This window comes from Cebus imitator, unplaced genomic scaffold (assembly GCF_001604975.1).
Source record: "Cebus imitator isolate Cc_AM_T3 unplaced genomic scaffold, Cebus_imitator-1.0 Scaffold254, whole genome shotgun sequence".
In the NCBI taxonomy this organism is placed as follows: domain Eukaryota; kingdom Metazoa; phylum Chordata; class Mammalia; order Primates; family Cebidae; genus Cebus; species Cebus imitator.
Genome location: NW_016107569.1, coordinates 3,122,153 through 3,127,723, shown reverse-complemented (window position 1 = coordinate 3,127,723; position 5,571 = coordinate 3,122,153). Strand labels below are relative to the sequence as shown.

General features: G+C 53.3%; 1 protein-coding gene across 5 annotated transcripts in view; it reads right to left on the bottom strand.

Annotated features, from left to right (window-relative positions):
• ZER1 (zyg-11 related cell cycle regulator) overlaps positions 1–1,060 on the bottom strand; it is a 42,547-nt gene extending 41,487 nt beyond the window's left edge. For 2 of the 5 annotated variants that reach the window (XM_017499161.1, XM_037728073.1), the window contains exon 1: positions 937–1,060. The gene's annotated coding sequence lies outside the window, so the exon portion shown is untranslated. The other 3 variants (XM_017499160.2, XM_017499162.2, XM_037728072.1) reach the window with 2 other exon arrangements.
• Positions 1,061–5,571: the final 4,511 nt, after the last annotated feature.

Here is a 5,571-nt window from a genome sequence, read left to right as displayed (position 1 = left end):
GGGTTTCACCATGTTGACCAGGATGGTCTCGATCTCTTGACCTTGTGATCCACCCGCCTCGGCCTCCCAAAGTGCTGGGATTACAGGCTTGAGCCACCGCGCCCGGCTCCATCTCTATTTTTTAAAAAAATAAAGAAAATAAAAACAAAACAAAACGAATGGACTGACAAACACAGGCAAAGACTGGAAATCTTGGGGTCCCTCAGTCAAAGAGCAGCCAAGACAAGTTCTACCCACAGAGCTATAGTGGCCAGGACAGTCGGTTTCACTTTTAACTCACCTGTCGGGCTCCCTTGGCCCTCAGGTTGCAACCTCACCCTGTTGGATTTCCCTGTATTTTGTCATCCCTTTTGGGAGCTGATCCAGAATCCAAGTCGTCCCTGAGCTTTTAAGCACTGCTCTGGGGTAACTTAAGCTCATCCAACAGGTAGGAGGGGCAGAGGCTGGCCCTTTCAGCCCTACACCGATCCCCCATCTTGTAGGGGCAAACGACAGAGCGTCATTTTCTTTCTGGAGGAAGGGAGCCCAGTTTTAAAGACACGATTCTCAGACCCGGCGGCAGGGATAGAGAAGGAAGCCCTCCCACCACTGGCCGAGATGGACCTCAGAGAGTGGTTGCAGCGGCGATGCTTAGGCCCCGTGGGCAGGAGGCGAAGGAGGAGGACGCAGGTACATCCCTTGGCCCGGGGTCCAGGACCTACCCTGGTATGGGGCTGCCCTCAGCGTTGGGAAGCGAACGTGATGCTTCGCAGGCGAGGAGGAGCGGAGAATGGAGCCCGGGAGAAGCCGGGACCAGAGCGCCTCAGGAGGTTGGGGACCTCGTCAGGCTAGGGCCGGGGTCCGGGGGAGACAGGGGTCGGCGGGGCGGAGCTTGGGATCCCGCGGACGGGAGCTCCGGACGGGAGGGGGTCGCGACGGAGACCCCGTGGCGGTTACCTTGCCCTTAGGGCTGCCGGCGGGGCTGAGGCTCCCGGGCCCGGCCCCTCCCCCGATCCGGCTCCTACGGCTCGGAGCCTGCAGCCGCCGCCGCCTCCGCTGTCAACAAACCCGGGGTGCGTCACTTCCGGGGACGCCCCTTAGCAACTGCGAACGGGTTCCCCCGAGCCGTCCCGCGGCTAACGCGGGCGGCGGCGGCAGAAGGTTCCGGGGCCCGGTGGGAGGCTCCTCTCCCGTGCCCAGCGCAGTCCGAGGGTGGAGGAGGCAACGGGGTGCGCCCTCAGGCCGGCCGAGAGGACGTGTCCTCCAGGGCCCTCCCTAGTCTCCGAGGGGCCCATTCGTGGAACCCCAGGTTTGGTGCCCGCCCTGGCGCTGCGGTTCACCTGAGCCCAGCACTGCTGAAGGGCAGGACTGACTGGGCGCCAGCCCCCTCCATCCAAGCGCCCTACTGTTCTCCACAGGTGGCTCACACTCGCGCGTCCAGCCGCAGTCATCACCATCCCCCAAAACGTGCTCCTACACCTCCATCTAGGGCATGCGCCACCAGGCAACCGAGCTTCCAGATGGGAAGTTGGGAGGCGACCTCGGCCCTTGCATTTCCCCAGGCCCCTCGGTCAGTCTCCCGGGCCCCGTGGCTCACGCCTGTAATCCCGGCACTTTGGGAGGCCGAGGCGGGCGGATTACCTGAAGACAGGAATTCGAGACCAGCCTGGCTAACATGGTGAAACCCCGACTCTACTAAAAATACAAGTACTAGCCGAGCTGGTGCGCGCCTGTAGTCGCAGCTACTCAGAAGACTGAAGCAGGAAAATCGCTTGAACCCAGGAGGCGGAGGTGGCAGTGAGCCCAGATCGCAACACTGCACTTCAGCCTGTGTGACAGTGAGACTCCGTTTCAAACACAAACAAAAACCAGCCCCTCTCTCCTCCCTCAGTAGTGCCAGCGTGTGTTAACCATCATTTCAGTGTCTGTATTTCTCTCTCTCTCTCTCTTTTTTTTTTTTTTTGAGAGATGGAGTTTTGCTCTAGTTGCCCAGGCCGGAGTGCAATGGCCATAGCCGGCTCACTACAAACTCCATCTCCCGGGTTCAAGTAAGTTTCCTGCTTCAGCCTCTTGAGTGGATGGGATTAGGCGACTGCCGTCGTGCCCGGCTAATTTTTGTATTTTTAGTAGAAACAGGTTTTGCCATGTTGGCCAGGCTGGTCTAGAACTCCGGACCTCAGATGATCCACCCGCCTTGGCCTCCCAAAGTGCTAGGATTACAGGTGTGAGCCACCGCGGCTCTTCTCTGGATTTCTGCAACAGCCCTCTAACAACGCCCTCCTCCCACCCCTCATTCCCTCCACATTCCCACAGTCCCAGAGTGATTTTTCCAAAACATAAATATAATTCGGGCACCCTCTTGCTTATAACACCTAACATAGACGACAAAGACTTTTATGGCCATCCTCACCCCCAAGGCCCCCTCTCCCTCTCCAACCTCTTTTCTCGCTCCCCTTACCTCCCCTTTCATTCGCCAACCTGACAGTTTAAAAAAGCAGTTTTGGTTTTTTAATGATCTCCCTCTCTCCCATAGGCTCAAATAATTCAAATAATTTCTTCGAGACTGAACACTCTTCTTGCGCCTTTCTCTTCCCAGCATGCTCCTTCTTCTCCACCTCTAGTCTCAGTTTAGACGCTGCTTTCCTTCTTTTTTTTTTTTTTTTTTTTTTTTTTTTTTTGGGACGGAGTTTCGCTGTTGTTATCCAGGCTGGAGTGCAATGGCGCGATCTCGGCTCGGCGCGATCTCGGCTCACCGCAACCTCCGTCTCCTGGGTTCAGGCAATTCTCCTGCCTCAGCCTCCTGAGTAGCTGGGATTACAGGCACGTGCCACCATGCCCAGCTAATTTTTTGTAGTTTTAGTAGAGACGGGGTTTCACCATGTTGACCAGGGTGGTCTCGAACTCCTGATCTCAGGTGATCCACCCGCCTCAGCCTCCCAAAGAGCTGGGATTACAGGCACGCGCCACCATGCCCAGCTGATTTTTTGTAGTTTTAGTAGAGACGGGGTTTCACCATGTTGACCAGGGTGGTCTCGATCTCTTGACCTCGTGATCCACCCGCCTCGGCCTCCCAAAGTACTGGGATTACAGGCTTGAGCCACCGCACCCGGCTCTGCTTTCCTTCTTTATTTTATTATTAATTATTTTTTGGAGACGGAGTCTCGCTCTGTTGCCCAAGCTGGAGTACAGTGGTGTGATCTCAGCTCACTGCAGCCTCCCCCTTCCAGGTTCAAGTGATTCTCCTGCCTCAACCTCTGGCTTGGAATTATAGGAACACCACCATGCCTGGCTAATTTTTGTATTTTTAGTAGAGTTAGGGTTTTGCCATGTTGGTCAGGCTGATCTCAAGCACTTGACCTCAGGTGATCCACCTGCCTTGGCCCCCCAAAGTGCCAGTATTACAGGCATGAGCCACCACACCCTGCCTAGCGCTGCTTTCTTGAGGAACCCTTTCTTGACAGGTACCTCACCTCCATTCCAATAACTAATTTTGCGGATTTTTTTGTTGTTGTTGCATAGTGCCTTTCAGTCTCTGACCAAGTACAACTATGTTCCTACAATCCTGAATCCTTTAAAAAGCTTTTAGACTTAGCAAACTGACTCACAACCTATAATCTCAGCAATTGGGGAGGCCAAGGCCAAGGCTTGAGCCTAGAAGTTGGAGATCAGCCTAGGCAACATAGGGAGATCCTGTCTCTACAAAAAATGCAAAAATTAGCTGGGTGTGGTGGTGTGCACTTCTAGTCCCAGCTACTTGGGAGGCTGCGGCTGGAGGATTGTTTGAGCCCAGGAAGTAGAGGTATAATTTTATGCTCCTTAGGATAGATATAATCAGAGAGACAATAACAAATTCTAATGAGGATGTGGATAGATGGGAACTCTCATATTAATACATTGCTTGAGCTGGGTGTGGTGGCTCATGCCTGTTATCTCAGCACTTTGGGAGGCTGAGGTGGGCAGATCAGGAGGTCAGGAGTTCAAGACCAGCCTGGTAATCATGGTCAAACCACGTCTCTATTAAAAATACAAGCCGGGCGCGGTGGCTCAAGCCTGTAATCCCAGCACTTTGGGAGGCCGAGGCGGGTGGATCACGAGGTCAAGAGATCGAGACCATCCTGGTCAACANCGTGCCTGTAATCCCAGCTACTCAGGAGGCTGAGGCAGGAGAGTTGCCTGAACCCAGGAGGCGGAGGTTGCGGTGAGCCGAGATCGCGCCATTGCACTCCAGCCTGGGTAACAAGAGCAAAACTCCGTCTCAAAATAAATAAATAAATAAATAAATAAATAAATAAATAAAAATAAAAATACAAAAGACTGGGCACGGTGGCTCACGCCTGTAATCCCAGCACTTTGGGAGGCTGAGGCGGGCAGATCACAAAGTCAGGAGTTTGAGACCAGCCTGACTAACATAGTCAAACCCCATCTCTACTGAAAATACAAAAATTAGCCAGGAATCATGCCTGTAATCCCAGCCACTAGGGAGGCTAAGACAAGGATAATTGCTTGAACCCGGTAGGTGGAGGTTGTAGTGAGCCAAGATTGTGCCATTGTACTCCAGCCTGGGCGATAGAGTGAGACTCCATCTCAGTAAAATAAATAAATAAAATAAAAACAAAAATACAAAAATTAGCCAGGCATGGTGGCACCAGCCTGTAATCCCAGCTACTTGGGAGGCTGAGGAGGAGAATCCCCTGAACCAGGGAGGCAGAGATTGCAGTGAGCCGAGATTGCGCCATTACACTCCAGCCTGGGCAACAAGAGTGAACTCCGTCGTTCTCTCTCTCTCTCTCTCTGTCTCTCTCTCTCTCTCTCTCCACACACACACACACACACACACACACACACAGACGCCGGATGCAATGGCTCATACCTATAATCCCAGCACCTTGGGAAGCTAAGGCAGGCGGATTGCTTGAGCTCAGGAGTTTGAGACCAGCCTGGTCAACACAGTGAAATCCCATCTCTACTAAAATACAAAAAAATTAGCCAGGCATGGCGGTGCGTGCCTGTAATTCCAGCTACTCGGGAAGCAGAGGCAGGAGAATGGCTTGACCTTGTGAGGCGGAGGTTGCAGTGAGCCAAGATCGTGCCACTGCACTCCAGCCTGGGCAGCAGAGCGAGACTCTGTCTCAAAAACACAAAAAAGAAAAGAAAATAGCCAGGAGTAGTAGCACTTGTCCGTAGTCCCAGGTACTTGGGAGACTGAGTCCAGACTGGGTGACAAAGCAAGACTCTATAGGAAAGAAAGAGAGAAAGAAAGAAAGGGAGAAAGGTAGGAAGGGAGGAGAAAGAGAGAGAGGGAAAGAAAAGAAAAGAGAAGTGCCGGGCGTGGTGGCTCAAGCCTATAATCCCAGCACTTTGGGAGGCAGAGGCAGGCTGATCACCTGAGATCAGGAGTTCGAGACCAGACTGACCAACATGGAGAAAAACAGCCTCAGCTAAAAATACAAAATTAGCTTGGCATGGTAGCGCATGCCTGTAATCCCAGCTACTTGGGAGGCTGAGGCAGGAGAATCACTTGAACCTGGGAGGCAGAGGTTGCAGTGAGCCGAGATGGTGCCATTGCACTTCAGCCTGGGCAACAAAACTCCG